The 24,592-nt window shown below is 40.8% G+C and overlaps 1 protein-coding gene across 3 annotated transcripts in view; it reads left to right on the plus strand.

The window, feature by feature from the left end:
• The window catches only part of LOC144772899 (arylsulfatase D-like), a 417,503-nt gene that overhangs the window by 29,660 nt on the left and 363,251 nt on the right, over positions 1-24,592 (plus strand). The window contains exon 2 of one of the 3 annotated variants that reach the window (XM_078657579.1): positions 15,101-15,273. The exons of the other annotated variants lie outside the window; for them this stretch is intronic. The gene's annotated coding sequence lies outside the window, so the exon portion shown is untranslated. The remainder of the gene's footprint in view (positions 1-15,100; positions 15,274-24,592) is intronic. 3 annotated transcript variants of the gene reach the window in all.

The raw sequence follows: 24,592 nt of genomic DNA on the forward strand, positions 1-24,592 counted from the left end.
ATGATATTTTGTGAGATATTACTACTTCCTGAACAATTGGAATCACACCATTTCCTTGTAATAGTCATGAGGGCCTCAGATGTTTCCTTTTCTCCCATCTTTAAGGGTGGCACCCCTACTAGTACAGTCACCAGCGGAGCGGCATCAGGAGGGAGATTAATAATTGGTTGAGATAGTATTTTACCTTCAGACTGATCTCTGATTTCTAGCCCCCTTCGACTATTAAAGGCCAGGATATTTTGGGACTCAGGATAACTTAAAGAACTGGAGTGTGAGTCTCTAGCCTCATTAGTATTTCGCTGGTCCCTGTGTTTATCAGTATTAGGGAGTGGGGGTTTAACCAAAAGGGGGGTTTCTATCAGTGGCCTGTGATCTAAAACAACATTTCCTTTTGTGCATACCACTGACGGTTTGGCTAGTTTAGTAGGCATTCCTACTTGTCTGACATTACACTCGTGTTGAGTTAAAAACGTATTAATACGGTCGCACTTCCCCAACAGATCAGAAACACACAAGTTCATAGTGTCAATAATGTCCTTAGCGATGTTGGATAACGCTTGCTCTAGTCTGGTAGAAAATAATTCTTCAATCAATTCCCGGATATTATGATCTGTTAAGTTAGGTAACTTTATCTCAATATTAGATGAAGTATTTTTATTGACCTTAACCTGCTTCGGGTTTTCCTTGGGCAGTTTCTTTGATGCAAGGCTAGGTTTATTAGATGCCCCTTTGACTTTCGGGGGCGAACTTAAGGGTTGACTTGTGGTTTGGGGAGCGTTATCCTCTTGTATGATGCAACTTGCAGACTGGGTCACTTTGGGGCGGGTGATAATTATGTCGGGTTCCAGGGGAATGTGGGGTTTCTGAACAACAGGATCCTGAACAAGGCCACCCTCAGAGTTTCGTGTCAGACCCAGTTCTTTCTCAGCAGATTCTATTTCTGAGGATAAAACTCCTACGGCTGAAGTCAGGTAGGAGATAATGGATGCCGATTTTCTGGGAATTTTCGCCTCTCCTCCCCCTTGCTCTTGTGAAGTATATAATTTACGCTTACCCATGGTTCAAGAACCGGTGATCAGGGGGGGTGGCCCGGCCCGGCCACCTCGGCCCCGGATGGCCACAGATGGCCCGCCCTCTGCCCGGGCTCAGCCCGGCGCCGCCCGCGCACGTCCCGCGACGCGGAAGAAGCCTCCGGTGTTTAAGCGCCTCCGGGCGCGCGAGATGCGTGGCAGTGGGCGGGGCAGTCGCTGTGCTGCCTGGGAGCTGTGGTCTCCCCCACTGCGGCCGCGGGAAGTTACTGGCGGCGGCAGGGAGCCCAACAGCGTCAGGGACCCAGGGACGACTGGTGCAGCGTTGGAGTAAGTCTGATGTCCCCGCTTTGAATCGCGTTCTCCCTTGCTCCTTAGAAGGAGCCTCCGGTGTTTAAGCGCCTCCGGGTGAGCGAGATGCGTGGCAGTGGGCATGGCAGTCGCTGTGCTGCCTGGGGGCTGTGGTCTCCCCCACTGCGGCTGCGGGATGTTACTGGCGGGAGCAGGGAGCCCAACAGCGTCTGGGACCCAGGGACGACTGGTGCAGCGTTGGAGTAAGTCTGATGGCCCTGCTTTGAATCGCGTTCTCCCCCCTCTTCCTCTAATCTCTGAGGTCTTCTCACATTGATCCCACGTCAACTTCATTTCTTGATTCACTGCTGTGGGAACGATTTATTAGTACCCCTGGTATATTGTAGTTATTCTGAGATTCTGTATGAACTAGAGGATTACAGGTAGCCAAATAGGCTGGTGTCTGGGGTTGCAGCCGTCTGCTGCAGTATCTGGATGGACCAATAACAGCTAAATTCTTTTTATATGAAGCTTTATTCTGAATGTTGCAAGGGGGTTTATTAAGATACCAATTTCTCCCCCAATTCTTTTAACTTTTCCAGACTGGAGGAACAAAGGCTAATAATCTTGGGGCATATTATCAAGGGGGTTTATCTCCGCTTTTTTGGCTTTAAAAGCCAAGAAAGCAGAGATAAAATTATCTCCCTATTACCTAGCTGTCGCTAACACCAGTTAGCGACAGCTAGTAGAAGATAGCAACCATCTTGGGCCCCGCTTTGCATGTCAGTGATATTTATCACTAATGACATGCAAAGTGGGCGTGCCAAGATGTTAGCGACTGGAAACGGTTGCTAACATCGCTATCTCCTATTACCAACTTTTGGAGATATTCGCGCTAAGCGCGAATATCTCCAAAAGCTAACACCTGCCCCTGAGCAGTTCTTAGCCATGTTATCCAATGGTAGGTGGATAACATGGCTAAGAGCATTAGCTCGGTAATGCATGAATTTCGCTGACTTTTCAGCGATATTCATGCATTTCGGCCAATTTTTATCGCTTAGGAGATAAACCTTGATAATAGCAAGGTTCCTAAGCGATAAAAATCGCCGCAGCTCGGCGATAAAAATATCGCCGCTAAACCAACATATCGCTAGTTGTTACTAATATGCCCCCTTGTTATCCAGTTTATCTAGTTTATCACGGCATCTGTCGCTAAAGTCTTTGAAATTGCTTACCAATTCAATGATGTCTGGCAAAGTCTTTCTGCAGCTATGCTGGATTGTCTCTTTGCATGGATACTTGGGGTAGGGTGTACAATAGGCATGCAGTGTGGCAGTGGTGCATTTGCCCCGTTAGGCAGATTCCACTCTGGTTCTTTTCAAGGGTGGGATATATGATAAAGTAGAGGATTCAGATACTATTGCAGTTAATGGCTCGTGGTAGACAAAGGGGTTCAGTTAGTGTGAGTCTGTTAAAGTTGTCAAGTTATTTGGGATATTGGTTCTATTTGTAGTTGATGCATGAAGGCATTGTGAAACAGGATTGTCAATAGATCTCTAGCTGGAGATTGTGGCTGCCTCATGAGTCCTTGATATCATTGCTCATGAGTCCCTGAAGGTAGCATCTAACTTGGCCTCAAAGCGGCCAATATCAGTGTTAATAGCACCCATTACTGTTGAACGATAACTAGTAATAGACTTAGACTTAGATGCAGCCTTTCCTTCCTTAGCACAGTCTATAGCTTGATTACCTTTTAAATTCTCCATTTACAAGGAAGGTAAAACATAGATTGGTACCTCAAGAGTCCTGGTTGTATCCTGGTATGAAGAGCCAAGAGATATGGCCCAGCCTCTGCTGGTCTGAGGACGGGCGCAGAGGGGCCCGCTCTTGGCCCAGACCTGCACCGCAGGTGAAGCGAGGTGGTTAAGTGTGTGAGTTCTGTGTGCCATTCCTCCTCCTCCAAAGTTGTGTTCTGGTTGCTGCTTGCTGGGGGATGTAGTCCCACTTCAACTGCCCAATCTGCTACAGTCTTTTCCCAAGCCTCCTCACTTCTTCCCTGATGCCTGCTTCAGGTCAAGCCCACCTTTGGCTGAGTAGAGGGCCGTGATGAGATGCGTGCTGTGTTGTTTCATCAGGGCAGTAGACCGGGGGAGTCGTGCTGCTGCTGCTTGCTGCAGACATCTGTGGGGCCTTATCCCCCCCAAGCCCCACACTAGAACTGGTTAAATCTCCACAGGCTGGGGTTCCCTGGGAGGAGATGCAGGGCTCTGATCACGACATTTTTGGTGCAGAGTTCTATGAGATCTTTGAAAACAATTTGGCCAAACCCTTAGCAGTTGTACTTAATTCGATAATAGAAGAGACATCTATAACTTCCTCTTTAATGAAATTGGTGCTGATAAGTTTTTTAGTGCCAGGGAAACCATTCACTGATCTATCCTCTTACAAATGCATAACATTACTTAATACCAATTATATAAAATGCTAATTAACAATATTACCAATTTCCTAGACCCTTTTCCCCTCATTTTAGACATATAGATCAAAATGGATTTATACAGTGTTAAAACCTATGCACTAATGCATATTATATATTACAATTTCTCAATTTAGTGATCCCCTATAAAATTCTAGCCAGTAGCATTATTTTATTGGATGCTGAAAAAGCATTTGACCTTCTGAGAATTTAATTAGGATTCTGTAAAAATTTAAATTTTTGCTGTAAAATGTAAATTCTCGTCCCATCTCAGGAGGTAAATTTTTTAAATATATCAAGGCATGTCTTCCCAGGTAACAACAAATAATCAAATAGCTGGAAATTGTTTCTCAAAGGAGGCTCCTGTCAGGGATGTGCGTCTTCTATCTCTTCTATTTTCATTGAACTACTGGCCTAACTCATTCCGCTCTAACAACTCAATCTCTGCACCATTCCCAGAGGCCCCAAAGCTCAAATTATATGCAGAGTCTAGTGCTTTATTTTTGTCACCTGGTTCACCCAATATACAATCTGCTCTGCAGTCAATTACAAAATATACTACCAGTGGTGTTTGTATGATTGATGAATCTAAAACAGAATTTCTTTTATCTCACATGACGTTGTAAATACTTCCACAGAACTTAAGACTTCATTACAATAACAACCCGATGATATATTTTGGAGATATTTCTGGAACAACCCACTGATTTCTTTATAAATAATTATGTTCCATTATTGAGGAAGTTAAAAAAACTTTTTAAATATGGAAACGTGTTATACACTCAGTGGTTGGAAGAGTAGTCTTAATTAAAATACCCATCCTCACCTTATTTTTGTTTTAGTTTTTGACTCTTTTAAGTAATCTAGATACCAAACTCTTTGTCAAATTATAATGCAAACTTTCTTGTTTTTTGTGGAATCAAAGACGCTGCCAAACTAACTTGTCAATTCTGCCAAAAGCAAGAGAAGACTTGCATTGCCATATTTCCAATTATATTATACAGCTGCTTTCGTATTACAGTGTTGCTGTTCTTCTATAAACTCTTCTTAATTTGATAATTCAATGATTATGCATTATAAGAAGTATGTACCCAAATATTCCGAAAAAGTGGGGATATTAAAAATTACATTATATATGGAAAGTAATAACCAACATCTTTCATCAGTATAGAAATCTATTTCTGCTTGCAGACCCCCTACTTCAAAACTGTACACATTTAACTTGAAGCAATACAAAAGGACTGATACACAAATGGTCACAATTGCAGATAGTTAAAATGTGGGAATTTTATAAAGAAAATCTTTGATAAGCTCTGCGTGCCAGACATCCCTAATAGACCAAGTTATCAGTGATCTTTTTCACAGATATAACCAATCTGTAATAATTTTCTAAAAGATGAAATCTGCTGATTTAGTCCGTAAGATGTTTACAAACAAAAAACAGAACTATTCTTTGGGTTACTGGTATAGAGAGCTGCCTTTAACTCAGACTTACCTAACTACCCCTAAGAGGGAAAAGCACAACAAAATCTAAATAGATGTTAACTCTTGGGAAAACTATTTTAAATTAGGGTACATCATTTTAAAAAGGGCTAACTATCATCATATCATATTTTTCAATGCTTAAATGCTTTGTTATACAACTCACCCAATTAGTAAAACGTTACTGACTTCCACAAAGAAATGTCCTACTTGTAGTAACAAAGGTGATTGACACATTTAATTTACTTGTAAGAACCTAGTAAAGTAGTACTACATGTACCCCGGGCCTGTAAATTAAATACCACTTGTGGAATTCCAGTACTCATTGTGCAACCCGCTTAACTATCAAAATACAAGTGAGCCCATCCGAAAAAACAAGTGAGCCAAAATTATCAAAAGTCAGTGCTAAAGAAAAAACACATAAAATACCCTTTGAAAAACCCATGCCAGCATGCAGACTCGGCAGTTGCAGAAGTAAACATGAATTCAACGCATTTGTTTAATGGATTCAATTGTTTAATTGGCAACAATTTATATATAACTGAATAATTTAATTGAACTGAATAATTTAATTGAACTGAATAATTTAATTGAACTGAATAATTTAATTTTCACACTTTGACATATAATGAGTGTCCTGGATATTCAATATTTGGAGGGACTGTGTCGCAGTTGAGTGTGCAGCCAATCCACTTAAAGTTTCGTTAGCAGAATTCATTGCAGTTTCAATTGGAGTGTTTTTAACCCCCTAAACCCTGAGGCTTTAGCACCCTAGCGCTGAGCCTTTTTTGACTATTTGGAGTAGTTCACGCTTGGGACTACATAACGTTTTTTCCACATAATATTTATGCCAAATTGTAATTCATTTTCCCAGCATCCTGGGGATTCTAAAGGTACCCAGGGTTTGTGGTTAAAGAAAATGACAACATTATAGCTACATTTTGAGGTTTTTCGGAATCATAGGAACACAGTACTCTACAAAAAAAGTGTATTTTTTTTCTAAAAGTGCATCATTAAAATGTTTGCTGTGCAAATGTCACCATTTTCCCAGCTTTCAGGACCATGCAGAGTTGAATAAAAATAACTTTTTCACCACAGTTTTGGCATTTTCCAAAGAGGAAGCCCATTTTCATATTTTTTGTGCTTTCAACCTACTTCCAGTTTGTGGTGGAAATCAGTGAGAAACCCATCCGTGATCGAGGAGTGCTGTAGATTTCTGAAAAGAAGACAAAAATTCCGATTTTAGCAATGGGTCATATGTGTAGATCCCAGTGAGAAAACTATCCTTTTTGGTGGTTACTGACTCTGATTGAGCCCTCTGCTCTGCTAACGAAACCTAGTGCCAGTGCTCTGTGTAAAAGGTATATGGTAATTAGGTTTATTTTGCAATTAGCATGACAACTTACCTGTAAACCCCTAGTATATGTTAGGATATGTAGATTTAGAAGCCCAGTAGATGTTTTGCAGTTATGTGTACACTGCTAGAGTGCCTGCTGTCATTTTAAAGGCAGCTCTGCTTTGCAGGTGTTTTTAAAATAAAATGATGTGTAAATGCGAATTTGGAATTGAAGGTATTCTAAAGTCTTAAACTACCTTATTTTTAAATGTAAGTCACCCCTAAGGTCTCCCCTAGTGCCCCAGAGGTAGGGTGCCTTATAACTGTAAGCAGGGTTATTATAAAAGATGTTTTATATAGGTCTGGGCAGTGAAGTCTGCTCCGTTCATAGAGTTTGCAGAGTTTTACGCACTCTGTGCTCCATGGCATACACAGAGTTCCGAAAACGTCCGCTCTTCGGAGTGGAGTATTTTCCTCGCTTGCACCAGTGCGAGCAAGGAAAATCCAATGCTAGACCACTTCCCAGCAAGATTTATCAACGTGCGCAGCCGCTGATGGTCAAGACCACTCGTGTTGAGAAGCCACCCGTTCACACTGAGGAAGCTGCGGCTCGAGTAGAACATCTGCTCAAGCGGCATGAGTAATAAGTGCCCTCTTGCACTGAGCATGGTGCAGCTGGTGCTGATAGTCTGATCTTCCAGTGCAGGAAAAACACCCGGAGATACAAATCAGTGTCAATTCCATAACCTATAGCACTCTGCCGCTTGCAGAACTCTGAATAGAATGCCAGAGTTTTTACACGGAACTCCGCCAACTCCACCCAGACCATAGTTTTATATGCCCTGGTGAGTGAAAAATGGCCAATTTTGTTTTCCCCATTGTAGTACATTAGCTCCATAGGCTACATTGAGAAGGTTTATCAAACTTTAGTAACATCTAACTATTGACTGGAGTGAGCTAAAATTAAACTTCAAAGTGTCCAAATAATAGTTAGAACAAATCCCACAACATTTCAAGGTTAGATTTATTATATTTATGACAGAAAAGAAGTTATAGAACTTACTTTTCTGATGTGCTTAAATCCAGTTGTAGTGTAGCCTCTTCTGGCTAGTCAGTCTTTGACAAGCTGAGCCTAGCTGCTCTGAAAGGAAACAAAGAGACATCTGGTGGGAGGAGATCTGCAGTGGTAGAGCAAAAGGCAGGAATGGTGCTGGGTAGCCATTCTGGTCTTCAAAGAGGTAGACACATTTAGGATATGACACAGACTCACCCCACTACCTGCACCCCAAGCCAGATGGGAGCCCCAGTAATTGAATTAGGAGAGCGTCTCGAAGGGGAGTGTTAGGGAAAGTTAGCCACACCAGTAGATTGGGTTAGTCAGACCTTAAGCTCCAGAAGAGATTTTCTCAATTTTGGATTTTAAAGAACAGTGCTTTCTAGCACAAGAATATGCCACACCTTGGAGGAAGTTGACATACCTAAGGGTGGCACCCTGCACCCTACTGGTTAGGGGTGGCCCACTGCTTGTCACCCCAGAAGCCTGGATAAATATGGGAGACTTGCCAAAGCAACTCAGATCCCTGCCTAAGAAACAAGAAGAAGAAGGACTACCCTACGGGATCCCTGGCCTGCACCAAGAGGACTGCACTCTGGATGACTGCACCTGCTCCACGCTTTGGGACTACAGCAAAAGAAGGACTTTGCCTTGCACTGAAAGTTTAAGAAGTGGACTCCCTGAAAGCAACAGATTAATAAGAAGAAACCAGCTGACCATCTTAAGCAGGACATGAAAGGATATGGCCAGGTGCATTGTAACAACTTTAGTCCCAACATCCCAAGGAGCATTTCAAAGACTTTGGAACCTTGGTTTGGTGTTGTAGACACCTTGAAACCCAAAATTATCTTCTGGAGGCATCTCCAGAAGTTTGAGATTATTTGGAGCATTTTGACCAAACAGATCCATAAGTTGCAACACCATCGTTAAGAGTCAAACCAGCGATGTCGACCAGCAACCGGAATGAAATTCAGGCTTGCCCCGCTGAAGATCCTGAGCTCTTTGTCCTTGATGGGACTTCCAGGAATTGACAGAGGTATCCTCCTGAAGCAAGCCTCCATCATGGACCCAAACACGGACTGCCAAGGATGCTCGCTCGACGTCGAGAGAAAAAGCTCCAAAAAAGTGACTACAATTAAAAGGTAAGAACTTGACTGGGCCCCACGGCTAACAGTATCTGATGCGCGCTCAGTTGAAGTTGGCCCGAAACTTTGACTTTGTCCCTGTCAAGTGTGACCAGATGTCCTAATTTGGCATTTTTGGCTTTTAAGTACTAGAAAGTGTTTATTCTTTAAAAATTCATATGCCCGGTTCCCTACATTGTATTAGTGTTGTGTTGGTGTCATTTTAGTCATACAAATATTTCCAATTACTATAAAATGGTGCTGGGCTTTTATTCTGTGTTGTGTCTTACTTATTTAATGTACTGGTATTTTTAAATGCTTTGGACACCTGTCTCCTAAGTTTAGCCTGCCTGCTCGTGGCCAGCTACCTCGGTTGAGCAAGGGTACAATTTATTGAGACCTTGACTGGACCTTATCTTGTTATTGGGACCTTATTACTGGTGGTGGGTACCTAACTACACCTACTAATAAACAACCCTTTAACAATCCCTCAAGGTTTTCCCACAGAAGCTAACGGTTGAAATAAAGACACGTTGAGAATGAGGTGGAAAGAAACAGCCATTTGTGACAATATTTTCTTCTGTAACTTTTTGACTTGAGGACTTGTGTGTCACTAGGGTTTGTTAAACAGAAGCCCTCTCAAACTTTAAACTTCAGCAAGAAAAGACACATTTTACTCATATTTCTGTGAGGAAAATAAAATTGGTACCTCATTTGTGTGGTTAGGCCGAGTGCCCAATATAGGAAATGGGCCAAAATGTAACATGGACACTACACATTTTTTCACTTAAAACTGACCCTTTTACCCCAAAACGAGTAGCTGTGGATTTTGGGGCTGAGCTCAGCTGCCACCTAGAGAAATTTAGCACTTGCACATTTCCGAAAACTAAACACCTGGAAGAATCCGGGAAGGCGTGATTTATGGTTCTCATTAATCCTAGGCGGCGAACTCCGCCCAGTTTGCTAAGTTTGCTGAGTTTTCTGCACTCTGCGAGTTCCCAAAACATCAGAGGAGTGGGGTTTCTTTTTCTCGCTCGCACTCATCAATGTCAAGTTGGCGAGCGGGGAAATTCCACCTCCTAGCAAGATTTTTCCTTGCTCGCGCAAGCCAAGGACTAGTTGGCGAGCACGAGTGAGGAAAATCAACCTCCTGGCGAGATTTCTCAATGCGGGCGGTCTGATTTCTGAAAGCAAGTGGTTGCATTAGATCGCAACCACTCACATTGAGAAACCATCCATTCGCATTGAGAAAGCTGTTTCTCAAGTAGAAAATCTACTCGAGCAGCAGAACTGCGCATGGTTCCATTTGCAATGATTATACAGTGACGGACAAACACCCAGCACTGAAAATCACACTGAACGGCATGACCCTAACGCACTCTGCTGCTCCTGGAACTCCTTTTAGCATGGCTGTATTTTATTTTATCACTCACGGAACTAAGCAAACTCTGCCCAGACTTAAATCTCATCAAGTTTTTTTACCAATAAGCCCTTGCAAACCTCAGACTTCAATGATGGAAAGTTCTGGAATCTATTAGAGAGCTAGAAACTTCCTTCTACACTGCATTCCCCTAAGTCTCCTGATTAAACTGGTACCTCACTTGTGTGGGTAGGCCTAGTGCCCAAAACAGGAAATGACCCACAACACACCCTGACTAGATCCCATTTTTCCATTCAAAACTGACCCTTTGTTTGCAAAGTGGGTAGTGATGAATATTTGGCTCTAGCTGAGTCAGCACCAAGTAAAACTTAGCAAACCTGCATAATTCTGAAAACTAGACACTTGAGAGAATGCCGGAAGGGATAGATTGCGTGGCTCTCAGCAGGTTTTTTATCCAGAATCCCTTGGAAACCTCAAACTGTGACTAAAGAAATGAATTATCTGCACGTTTCTCACATGCTGCTTTCCCTGATTGTGCATGGCCCTCTATGTCTCACATATGTTTCCGTGTTGATTAAGTATGTGTTACATTAATGACTCCTATCTTAACCTGTACCAGTTACTTTTGGTTGTCCAAACTTACCGAGTGGATTGGTTTGGATTTCTTTATCCTGTATCTGACCGACAGATACATGCCGAAAATCAACACATTTTCAATAGAGGAATTATTGTTTCATTCCACCCATCACTTAGTACTACACAATTTTTCTTCAATGCAATAAATCCTGTATGTTTATCTGCTCATGTTCATCTATCCATAATCGATTTATAATCCCTGCATTATTGCTTAGCACAATGAGTGTGTTGTCCCTGGTATTTATGAAATTTGATTTAACAATATGTTTTTGAAATTGTTGTCAACTGTAAGCATTTTTGCATAGCGCAGGATACTGTTGTGCCTCAAAATGCTATCCTCTTTCAAGTACTAGTGTTGAACATGAGGTTACCTTATTTATACTCCTTTAATGCAGGGGCATAACACAGGCCCCTGCAGCCCCCGCGGTGCGGGGGGCCCTCAACCTCCAGGGGGCCCCGTCAGCACCGCGCTTCTGCTGGGGGGCTCTAGATTGAGCCCGGAGGGGGCCCCTTCACATACCCTGCAGGGGGCCCCCTCAAGGTTCGTTACGCCACTGCTTTAATGACCTGTATAGGTGTGATCAATACAACTCTTTGTAGTATCACAACATTTCTTTCCCCTTATTCGGACCCAAGATTGACAATCGGGATTCAATTAAGCGCGACTCGGGTGATTTCCCTTAGCTGTCAGGGACCCGCGATGCATACAGGTTAATTATTTCACCTATACTCATTTCTGTCAGGAGCAGTATCCCTTTTGCCTGCATCACCGAGCAACGCAGCCTCAGCCCGAGGGCATAGACCACGGTTTGCACCAGCGCCTTGTTGGAAGGAGGCTTTCCTCCCGACATGCCGAGGTGCGCGCTCACGTCACGTGCTCTAAATTTCCTTTATCTCTCTGACTTAGGACACTCTGCGCACAGCACAATTAAAATGAATGGACTGCTTGCCATATGGTAAGACAAATTCTTCCTCTTCCTCTCTGATTTTAACTAATGTTCTCAGAGCAGGTGGCTTATATTTTCTTGGCAATCTCTTCTTTTAGCCCATTCCTGATGCCACTGGAAGTTCTTGTTACTTTATTACTATTCCACACAAAGACTACTTGCGAGGTGAGTGAAATTCCTATATTCACTCATCCTTGAGATCGGGCATACCGTATATGTTCAATGCAATTGACTTTTCTATGCTCTCTATATCTAGATTTCCCCTGCTGATTTTTCAAGCCCAGAGGAGGCATGTTGCTGTCTACATAACACTTTAAGATTTACCTTATGGAGTTTCGATGCAACTGTAGTTATGCATGAGCACAATTCAAACAGACACCAGTTTTAGCCTCTTTAATCACTCCAGTATATCACTGCACAGGTTGCCCAATCCCCACGGCCTGATGAAGACCTATCCGGATAATTGCGCTGTCTTGGGTTGAAATGTTGAAACTCTCAATTCTTACCTGGACTAAAACACAACCCCATTTGGGCATTCAAGACAACTCTTTGGTTGTGCTGAATATTTTGGAGTTCAGAACTACATCATCCCTGACAGGCAGGATGCAGGCTGCTGAAGCATTACATTTGTATCTCATATTTTATGTTTTCAGTCACTACGTTCTCACATGTCATGTTGAACGAGCACTTTATTCACTTTCACACAATTGGAGAAACCTAGTGTACACAGATATCTTCATGTAGTTGTGCCAATATATAAATCTCACATAACTTTATCTCTGGTTGTATTTTTCTTCAACATTGATTTTCCTTTGCTCTTTGAAAAATACTTTTTCATAGCATAATTTGTGTTCAACTGTTTTTTAAATTGACAGGACCATTTGCTCTGGAAAATCCCTCGTGTCTAGCGGGCATTATGTCCTGGGGGGCAGATTCGGGGTAATAGCCCCCATCTGCCACCACATGGGAATTGAAAGACTGTCTGTTCTGTTTTGGGGGTGGGGTAATTGCCATACCAATAGTGGACAGCCCAACCCCCATATTTAAAACAAAAACACTTTTCCTGATGTCTAGTGGGCTGTCTGCCCCCAAGTGCACATATCAGGAGTAATAACTCCCAAACGCCCGAGGGGTGGCAGAAAAACTGATGCCCCATTTAGTTGGGGTGGTGGCCTGGCCATGTCCCTGGTAGGCAGCCCCCAACCCTATATTTATTAAATAAAAGATTTACCTGGGGTCTAGTGGACTTTTTGCCCCCACGGGTGCAGAAAAACTGAAGCCCCATTTAGGTGGGGTGGGGCATGGCTATACCTATGGTGGGCAGCCCCTATCCTTCTAGTAGGCTTTCTGCCCCGGGGGCAATACACGGGTAAATACCCCCATCTGCCCACAGGGGTCAGAAACACTGATGAGCCAGTTTGCTGGGTTGAGAGCATGGCCATGCCCATGGTGGGCAGCCTTCACACCTATATATACATATTTCTTTATTTCCCAGGTGTCAAGTTGACTTTCTGCCCCCCGGGGACAGATCAGGGTTTATTCCCCCTTTCACCCCGCATGGGCCAGAATGACTGATGCCCCATTTAGGTCATCAGTCTTAAATGGGGCAGCATGGCACTTCAGAAAGCTCTGAGAGCCTGAGCGGAAGTTCACCAGTTGCTGACAGGAAATGATGACCAGGATGAGGAAGATGATATGGAAGGGTAAGGAGAGGACCTGGGTGCAAGTCCTGAGTGCAGCACACAAGGAAAGTGGATAACTTGTCTACTGAATTAGAACTCCCTCGCATAGCAAAAAGCAGTGTATCCTCCCAAGGCCTGTCCCTAGAGGAGCTGGTGGACAGTAAGGCTGAAAGGGAGTTTGTGCTGCAGATAGCCAAACTAAAAATGGAGAAGGAGTTAGCTCTGGGGGAAATGAGAATGGTCCATGAGCTCAGTATCAAAGAGCTAGACATCATAGCCAAACAAGTAGAGTCTAGTAACAATGGTGGGAGCATTCCCTCAGTGTCTAAGGAAGACATGAAGGTCTACATACCTAAAGATCTTGTGCCAGACTATGTGGTAGGGAATGACATTGACAGGTGGCTTTTTGCCTATTAGGTGGCCCTCAAGATGCACAATGTACCAACAGAGTATTGAGAAGTATCATTCTGCAAACACAATCCTTCAGTGAGGATGGAGACCTTACTTACACTGGAGGAGGGGGACCAGATGAAATACATTGCCATGAAAACCATTCTTGTTACCAAGATTAGGCTCACAGATACGGAGAGAGCACTTGTTTAGTGTCTATGTTACAGAGCTGCGCTAGCCCCTGATTGATACTGATGGAGCAAGAACTCGTAGAAGAGAGATTTGCTCGGACGCAATCCTCTCCCGTAACTTCTAATCTTGTATTAACCTTATTTTGTGAAATTAATATGCACAACATGACATATACAAGAAGAAGAAGCTAGCCTATGTGTTTCACTAATCAGTAACTCGAGTGAGATTCTAAAATGACCACTAACTAAAAATCTTTAGTAAGCATGCGTCTACTGCATCTACGTAGTATGATATACTTTTGCTTGGAGGGAATTTCTTGCGCTTGCGCAGTATCTAACAAGATGGCTGCTTTGAAACACATGCTTGGCATCTGCTTTGTGGAAAACTAAAAAAAAGCTATTTTACTAATGCTAATGTGGGGAAAGCATTATTAAGTAAATGGGGTTAGACTAGAGATAGGTGGTATACAGTGAAACCAGTTATTTTTGATTTTAACATTTGTCTTTTTGATTCATTCAGTAGTGCTTAATATGGGCCTTTTCACATGAATCATAGTCTGTTCCCTCCCATTTACTGCACATGTGTAGTACAATCAAAATGGAAGAAGCAATGTCATCTTGAACACCGTCCAATGTTAGGAAGATATACTTTACCTGGGAAACCGAACAACAGTCCACTGAATCGGATGTGAACCTGTGAACTTTTATAATTTGTGACAATTATGATGTGAATGCAGGTTAGGATGAAGACTTATGAATAAAAATTAACGTGTGGGATTTAAAACAAACAACCATAAGATTATATCAGAAATTAAGCATGGTCTGATGATCACCTCCCCTTGCCTGTCCAATCAGAGTTAGTATTTTTGTAAGTTTAAAACATTAATGGGTGGTACAAGCATACAGAAAGGTATAATTGAGGTAGCTTTAGTTAGTTATTAAGCATGAGCGTGGAATCCTGTTCGAGAGCAAATTGAGATGACGATGCTGAATTCTGCAGAGCTCGAGAGGCTGTCAGAATGACGAGAGATGCTAAAGAATAATCGAATTGCAGAGCCATTTACCTTGAATTAATTACTTAGGTGAAGATCGCTGAAGAATATTGAGGAAGAAGAGAGTGTCAGAGAGGGGTGCTACACAAGCATTGGTGATAGAGAGGTCATCTGTCCTGTCCTGAAGCATTTGGTCGCCAGATCTTTCCTTGGGGACCCTTCCCAACTCCTTGGCAAGGGGGTTGATTTTCACACCATACTTGGTAATTATAATTGTATGTCTATATATATGTGCACATGATCTATTCTCTCTATCCTCTCCTTTCCATGCATTGTCATTACATATTTAATGTTAGTTTGATTGAATCTCCCTTCCTATGAGAGACACAGCCTGTTCTGTACTTTGTAAGTGGTTCTCATGAAAATATTATTAGATAAAGATTTAAAATGTTTCCTGACTCTGTGATCATTTTGTATTTGCGAATAAATTGATTTATGTCTTATCACCATCAACTAGTTCAACTAATGGTCCACCAACCAGAGGAAAGAACTTTTTGATCAGTGAGGATCCAGAAGTAACTAATCTTGATATGGTAAGAAAATTATAAAACATGACCCCAGTGGTTTTTGCCAGGTTGTTGTGAATTAATTTCTGGGCCCAGGTGAGTGTGTGGTGTAGATTACCTGTTGCTGGTAACCTGCTGGATCAATACCAAGTTCACTGATGCCAACAAGCTTGCAAAGGAGGCAGACATCAGAGTCAGCTCCACAGTGTCCAAAATGGAATCTGGGGGATCACCAGTAAGTTGGTCAGGGGTCCCATCAGAAAAAAAAGAGGGGAAGAAATATTTTAAAATAGGAATTTCTCTAAAGGCCTCCAAATTAATTCCCAAAGGAAGAGTAACCAGTCCAAGTCTGAGCTCACGAAGAGCGGGTTCTTTGACAAACAGGCAGGGAAGTTCATCTCTCAGTGTACTGACTGCTACAAATCTGGGATTCTTTTGAGACACCAAAAAGTACCAAAGGAGAGTACAGCCCCCCACCGGTTAGCAGATACCTGGGTTGGCAAACATAGCACTTGGGAATAATGTGGTTCCAGTTTGCTTGGGGACAGGAGAGAAGTGACACTAGTGTCCCGAAGGTATGAAGAGATTGTGCCACAAGTTCATACCTTCAAATACTATTAAGTATAGGCAGTGGGTCACATTCAATAGGAAAAAGGTGGATGCCCTGGGAGATGCAGGAGCCAGTATGACTATTGTGAGGGAGGCAGGTTTTTGGATTTCAAAGATAATCTTCATTGTGAGGAGTTCCTAAATCAGATTGAAACCCCACAAGCAAAATCCTTATACCTTCAATTTAGATATTGCATTTTGCCACTTAACGGCTTTCACTGCAGATGGAATGGCCAAACTTCTCGCCCCATGTCCATCTTGACCAGATAGCCTCTAAACAGGGGAGCATTTTCTATTCCATTGTCTCATATATGTTGCGAATGGAAGACTTTGGTTAGTTCCACTTTGCTATATCTTGTCCGTTAGACAGATGATGTCTACCATTAGAATCTTTAGAAGCGACACAACTGCATGGCTGATTTTTGCCCTATCAAGATATTTGTTATATGTATGGTGAGTCAGCTGCAAGAACATGCCACGGTGTGATAAGTAAAAATGTAGCTCTCTAAATTAATGATCTAATCCAAAGTAGTGTTTAGGACCCTGAAATGAGGAATAATATAGGGCTTCTTTTCATCTCCTGATTAAATGCTGATCTCCCTGGTGACTCCTACATAGCTTTGTGAATTGTTGTATACTGTGTTTCGGTTTTATCATGTTCATTATTGCACATTATCCAAATCATGACCCCTTTTATGGATTGTGTTTTATTATGGAAGGATATTAATGTGAGTAGGATTCTCCATTTTTTTAAACTATGATGTTTATACTGTAAAAACTATAATAATGTGCATGCTGTTTTATATTAAATTATGTACTTTTATGGTTTTGACATTCACGAAATACAGATTATTACTACTAGTACTGAGAGGTGTCACCTTTTTATTCATTGAATAACCACAGACTCAGTTTAATTTAAATTTTATCTGAAATATTTTAGTGTATTAAGTACAAATTACAGTGTTAACTCCATCATTCTGAAAATGTAATGTTTAGTTGCCTACATTAATCTATAACATTTTAATGACAAATACCTTAGGAAGAGAGGACAGAGAGACAAGTCACATGGACACAATTCACATTTATATTTATCTAGAAGTGTGTGAGATCATACTTTCTGGCCAAATGTTTGGACCCCCTGAAATATCAGGTAATAGGTTCAGGACAGGATTAGGACAGGACAGGTCACCTCTTCTGGAGTTAATGCCAGCGTCAAACCCCTCTCTGATACTAGTATCCCTCCTCGACTATCTTCCGCATCTCATTCCTAGTTCCCTTGCCTCCTCGGTCCTCTTCCGCAATCTTGTTCCTAAATTTTATTGAAGAAATTCTGAGTCTGTTTTCAGGCAATTTGATCAGCTATCGGTCAGCATCTCTATCTCTAAGCGTTCTGGCAGCAATCAGGCTACTTCATATGGCTAACTATCCCCATTATACCTTTTGGTGGCATATTCAACCCCCAAATGTTCCAATCTTGTATAAACTGTGCTTTCTGATTGGGCAAGCCGAGGAGGTGATCATCACACCATACTAAGTTTATTACTTTTTCTTAAAAGCATTGTCTTATGTTCCCGCCCAATAATTTGTTTCACCCAAGCTTTATTCCCACCCATTTCTCATAGTAATTTCAACATTGTATATCATTTATACATTTGTTCATTGAGTCTTCAGGATGTTCTGTCATATTTCTGCCAATGAGAATAGGACGTCCTTGATCCAGTTCCAAAACTTGGGATCACGACTCCAAGGTTGCTTTCTAATGCGACTGCGTGCACTACCCACGTGGTTATTAACCTCGTTTCTCATTTTATACTTGAATATGAACTAACATAAAAGTCAAAAAGACAAGATGTTAGATTCAAATAAAATGGATTCACTGTATAACAATTATGTCTACTCTAATACTATTTAATCACAATAATTCTTTATGCATTAGCACTTAGTATAAAACCCAGTTTAGTTTTAAGCAAAGCAGATACTTAGCATGTAAGTTTTGAAGTTGCCATTTTGGACATTACCGCGCAGAAGCAAAGCTTTCCCTCCAAGCGTTAGGACGTCATGCAGTTGACGCATGCACAGGTCCTTTTCCAGCGTTAGCAGCCATCTTTAGTTGCACTCGGGTTACTTGTTAGTAAAACACATAGGCAAGCTTCCCCTGCTTCTACATTGTGTATGAATTTCGTGTAAATTAGTATAACAAACAAATATTAGTACTTAATTATGATTATACGAGAGGATTCACTCAGCAAATTGCTTATTTGCAAATCCTTGCTCCATCAATCCCCTTTCTGATGGCATTTATGCCATCAACAACTACCCATACATAAATCAAATGCCAACTTTAGCATACTTCCATTCCCTTCTCTAATTTGTTCATTTCTATCTCGTCTTTTCCTTCCACATTCTTCATTTTCTTATACAATTCACCGTTTAATTCTTCAAACCTAATTTCTTCATATTTTCTTTTCTTTCCCTGTTTGTTTAATTCATATTTTCTTCTCCTTTTAATGCATTTGCACCAACTCATTAATATAAAACATGTCAATGTTATTCCAAGTATAGGTAGTATTACTTGAGCAACAACTCCTTTACCAAAACTAGTAAACCACGTACCTATTGAAGTTAAACTATTTGTTAGTCTTTTCCATACATCATCAACTTCCAGTGGTTTTAATTCTTCTTACAAATTAGTAATATTCTTAATATATTTCCCAATTTCTATACTTTTATCAGGAATGTAAGTGCAACAATGTTGTGCTTTCAACATTTTACAGACTCCACCCTCTTTTGCTAATAATATATCAAGGGCAAGTCAGTTTTGTAAAACCTTAGATCTGATCGCAACCATTTCAGCATTGATCATTAGAAACCCTTCAGCAGTGTCGGTCAATAAGCAATCAACTACTGTGGACAACGGACAAATTCTTCGTGAACTCAGAATTACTCCCACAGAAGGTATCAGTGCACTGAATATATCTCCTACAATGTTTGCAAAACTTGCTCTTTCGCTATGTATTAGTTCATTATTGCTTTCATTGCTTCCAGTGATTCCTTTTACATAGGAAATACTATTCCGAAATAGCAACTCCCATACCATCTTTCAGGTAGCTTGAAATAAACTTTGTTCCCATAATAGATTTTAGAAAAGACTGGATCTGTTTCTCCTTTTAGTCCCCATCCTCCAATAATCAAGAAATTATGTTCACATTCACTGGAACCAATAAATGCATTATTATAGTCAGTTTTCACCCATGTTGGAATTTTGGGTTCCTTTTCACTGGCTTTCTTCTGGAACTCTTGTCTCCTTTCCTCTACTAAATTCAAAATAATATTTTCTTCTTCTTTTAGTAAACATGTTAGATTATGTTTGTGAGCTTCTGCTATATCTATTGCATTTTGTGCTAAGAACAATTCACCCATAAACTATGCAGCTAGACCAGTGAGATACTGGAGTCATATTCTTTCTAACAGGAACTTCTGAAAATATCACATCTTAGTTTGAATAATAATACTACAATATTCCTGTTTTATTGAACAGACTTGTTAATGCACTACATGATATTCCATATGTTAATGGAAGATGATGCTATGTGACTCTTTCTGCTACTGAATCTGGCAATTTCATGCATACATAACAATCACTAACCTCCATAGTGTCTACAAATTCAAATAATACATTTGTAAAAACATTTAGATCTGTATTATTATCTGTTACTGAGTGATGCATTTCTAACTCATACTATGCTTCTAGTTCTACTCTATTTCCCTTTATGTGAGCAGGCTTCCCATCTGTAACTGTACTATTTTCTTTTTCTATACTCATCAAATATGGTATTGCTATTGTTAATCTTAACCATACTATAATCACTAATAGTATACTACATATACATATTGTACAACACTTTTGTAAACAATTTTGTTTTGGTATTTCAGCAACTCTATTTATAGCCATACTTAAGAAGATCTCTCTTCTTTTCTTTAAGAAAATTCAAATTTGTATTAATTTGTTTCAAGGAGGTCTCCCCTCTCCTTCATTAATTTAATCTGCAATTATTTCTTCGTTTAAATCTAAATTTTCAAGTTCTTCAAGAATCACATAAGTCCATTCAGGTCCTCTGAACTTATTGTTCAACATCTTTAATTTTTTACTCCTTCGTTTTTGGCGTTAGTCTGTCCTAATTGGCCAGTGACTTCATTCAGTTGGTCAGGTTCTTCATTGATTGTCTTTAGGTGATACCTCAATCTTTTGACATATCTAGGCCAATTATCACCTTTTCTGACTCTTTTGAGTTGCACTGTATTTTCACTTTCTTCGTTACTTTCAAGTATTCTTTTATTTGTATTTTGTTGTGGCACAACTTGATTTTCTTCGTTGTCTGAAACCCTCCCTATTTGACCGAATTCATTACATTTTGAAGTACTACCTTCACCTGAACCTGTTCTGCATTGTCTAACTGACCCTGTGCTGATTCACTGCTAATCTCTTCTTCTACCTGCCCTTGTTTCCCTATTCTTATTTGGCTTGATTCATGTTTTTCTTCTTCGAAATTATTTCTCAAATCAGTCTGTGTGTATTTTTCTGTTCCTATCTGTTCTTGTTCAGCGTCTTCTATTCTTTGAGCTTGATGTCCTATCTCTATCTGATCTTTATCTACTTCTAGCTTCTCTGTTATTGTTCTGCCCCTTGTTCTTACTTCTGCATCAGGTAAATCAACTCCTGGTACCCAATCCTCCTGACTAGTGCTTGGTTGTTCTTGATCAGCTACTTCAGAGTTTATTATTCTAGGCTCTTCAGCTGTACAACCTTCTGCACCTTCAATTTCTTATTGTTGATTTTCTTCATCAGGAGCTGGTACTTTCTTGGTATGGCTGGCATGTATACATTTAGGCAATCCTGAAAGTTTTACTGTGGTTGTTGTAACCAATAAGACCTGTTTTTGGGAACTCCACCTGGGTGCGAGACACGTTTCTCGGGTGTGATTCTTCACTACCACCCAGTCACCTGGATTTAGATTTTGTACTTGATCCGGCTGCCTGGCCTCTGCGTCTTCTCCAACCTGGTGAGAGACAGAATGCACTAGGTCAGCCAATCTTTTACAATAATCCAATACCAGATCATCGGTTATGCTTAACAATCTGTGTCCAGGTATGAAACCTAATCTCATTGTTGTTCCCATGAATACTTCATGGGGACTCAACCCGGTGTTTCTGTCAGGAATGCTTCTGAATCGCATCAGAACAAGAGGCAATGCATCTGGCCAATACAGTTAAGTGGATGCGCACACCTTCGCCAATCTTGATTTCATTGTGCCATTCAAATGCTCCACTATCCCAGAAGCCTCAGGATGATAGGCACAGTGCACATTGTGTTCAATCCTGAATGATTCACAGATCAATCGAATTATTGCATTATTAAAGTGAGATCCTCTGTCTGATTCCACCGTTGCTGGAAAACCAAAACGCGGAATAATCTCCCTCAATAATAATTTAGCAACTGTGATGCTGTCATTCCTCCTGGTTGGGTAGGCTTCCACCCATCCTGAGAACAAACACACTATGACTAGTATGTATTTTAATCCTCTACATGGTGGTAACTGAATTAAATCAACTTGCAACCTTACAAATGGTCTTTCTGCTTTTCCAATTCTTCCCCAACTGACCAATGTCTTTCTACCTGGGATATTTTGTTGACAAATAAAACATCGCTGGCAAAGGCTCTCTGTAACAGTTCTAAACTTTGTATTGTACCAATCTTGTCTGAAAAGTCTGATCATAGCATCCCAACCTATGTGTGTTTTTTCATGATACATTCTTGCTAATTGTGAAAGTAAACAATCTGGCATGACTGGTCTGCCATCTGGATAAATCCAGACACTATCACTTTCTCTTCTTTGTCATCCTATTTTGATCCACTTTTCCTTTTCACTTACTTCTACCTCATCTTGTAAATTCCTCACGTCATCCCATGTTTCTAATGCTGAAATAAGCATAAGTTGGCATCTGATTCCTGTAGTTTCACATTTCTTGTTCACTGCCATTTTTGTTTTAGCACAATATTGAGCAACTTGGTCAGCATAACAATTTCTCGCACTCACATAGTCATTTCCTGACTGATGTGCAGCACATTTGACCACAGCTACTTCTTTTGGCAACTGTATGGCTTCTAAAAGTTCTTTCACATATTGTCCGTTTTTGATAGGGGTTCCTGAAGAAGTCATTAAATTCCTTTGCGTCCAAAGTTGGCCAAAGTCATGCACAACCCCGTAACCAGACTGTCTATCAGTGTAAATGGTTACTCTTCAATTTTTCCCAATTTTGCAAGCTTTAATTAAAGCAATCGATTCAGCTACTTGTGCAGACCTGACTCCTGGTAAATAGGATGCTTCGACTGTTCAAGCCAAAGTATAAACAGCGTAAGCAGCCTCCTTCCTTGTGCCTCATGCTCGAGCCATCTACAAATAATTCTTTTTCGCAACTGATCAACGGTTCTTCTTGAATGTCTGGGCGAGGTTTTGTACAATATTCTGTCACTTCTAAGCAATCATGATCAACATCATCCCTCACTTCTTCTCTGTACACATCAGGTAATAGAGTAGCTGGATGTAAAACATTTCCACTGCGAACTCTTCACTATCAATTACTCTCACTGTTTCACAACTAATTTTCCAAAAACAACGAGTAACCTCATTGTAGTGTGATTTCCATTCATCACCCGCTATACATTTTGCGGGAATTTCCAGACAACATTAAAACAATATACAAACGGGTTTGTTAATGCCTAAATCTATACCCAATAATCACCAAACTAATCAATAAAAGCATACCTCTGCTACCAAAAAACTGATCCAGCGAGACACCAACCTGCGGATAAGTATTACTAAAATACACACATTCGGGCCCATAAACCACTCTCACTTACAATATCCGGTCGATGAAACCTCACTGGGGATCAGTTTTGGGGCCTTCCTATATGTCTGGTTTGCCTAAAGAATTTGAACTTCATTATTTCTAAGCTCTTTCTTACTCATGGATCTATTTTAGTTGAATTAGAGTTGGCAATTATTGACATTTAAACATTTACCTTTCTATTCATTGAATAACTACAGACTCAGTTTAAGTTTAAATTTTATCTGAGATATTTTAGTGAATCAAGTACAAATTACAGTGTTAACTCCATCATTCTGAAAAGGTAAGGTTCAGTTGCCTAAATTAATCTATACATTTTTAATGACGATTACATCAGGAAGAGAGGACAGAGAGAAAAGGCCCATTGACTCAATTTACATTTATATTCACATAGAATGGTGCGAGATCAGACCTCTCTGACCAAATGTTTGGACCCCACAAAATATCAGGTAACAGGTTCAGGACAGGATTAGGACAGGACAGGTCACCTCTTCTGGAGTTAACGCCAGCATCACACCCCTCTATGATACTGGTTTCCCTCCTCGACTATCTCCCGCATCTCATTCCTAGTTCCCTGCCTCCTCGGTCCCCTTCCCCAATCTCGTTCCTAAATTTTATTGAAAAATTCGGAGTCTGCTTTTAGGCAATGTAATCAGCAATTGGACAGCATATCTATCTCTAAGTGTTCTGGCAGGGACCAGGCTACTTCATATAGCTAACTATCCCAATTATACCTATAGGTGGCATGTTCCACCCCCAAAAGTTTCTATCTTCTATAAACGGTGATTTCTGATTGGACAAGCCGAGGGGGTGATCATCACACCATACTAAGTGTATTACTTTTTCTTAAAAGCATTGACTTATGTTCCTGCCCGTTACTTTGTTTCACCCAAGCTTTATTCCCACCCGTTTCTCATTGTAATTTCACCATTGTATATCATTTATACATTTGTTCATTGAGTCTTCAGGATGTTCTGTCATATTTCTGCCTATGAGAAAAGGTTGTCCTTGTTCCAGTTCCAAGACTTGAGATCATGGCTCCAGATTTGCTTTCTAATGCCACTGTGCGCACTACCCACGTGATTATTAGCCTAATTTTTCCTTTTAGGCCAGATTACAAAGTAACAGAAAAGTTAAAAAGAAAAAATGTTAGATTCAAATAAAATGGTTTCACTGTATACCACTTATGTCTACTCTAATCCCATTTAATCAAAATAATTATTTATGCATTAGCACTTAGTATAAAGCACAGTTTAGTTTTAAGCAAAGCAGATGCTTAGCATGTGAGTTCTGAAGCGGCCATTTTGGACATTAGTGCGCAGAAGCAAAGCTTTCCCTCCAAGCGTTAGGACGTCATGCAGTTGACGCATGCGCAGTTTATTTTCCCGGGCTAGCAGCCATCTTTAGTTGCACTCGGGTTACTTGTTAGTAAAACACATAGGCAAGCTTCCCCTGCTGCTACATTATGTACAAATTTCATGTAAATTAGTAGAACAAACAA

Source organism: Lissotriton helveticus, chromosome 8 (genome assembly GCF_964261635.1).
Source record: "Lissotriton helveticus chromosome 8, aLisHel1.1, whole genome shotgun sequence".
NCBI lineage: Eukaryota > Metazoa > Chordata > Amphibia > Caudata > Salamandridae > Lissotriton > Lissotriton helveticus.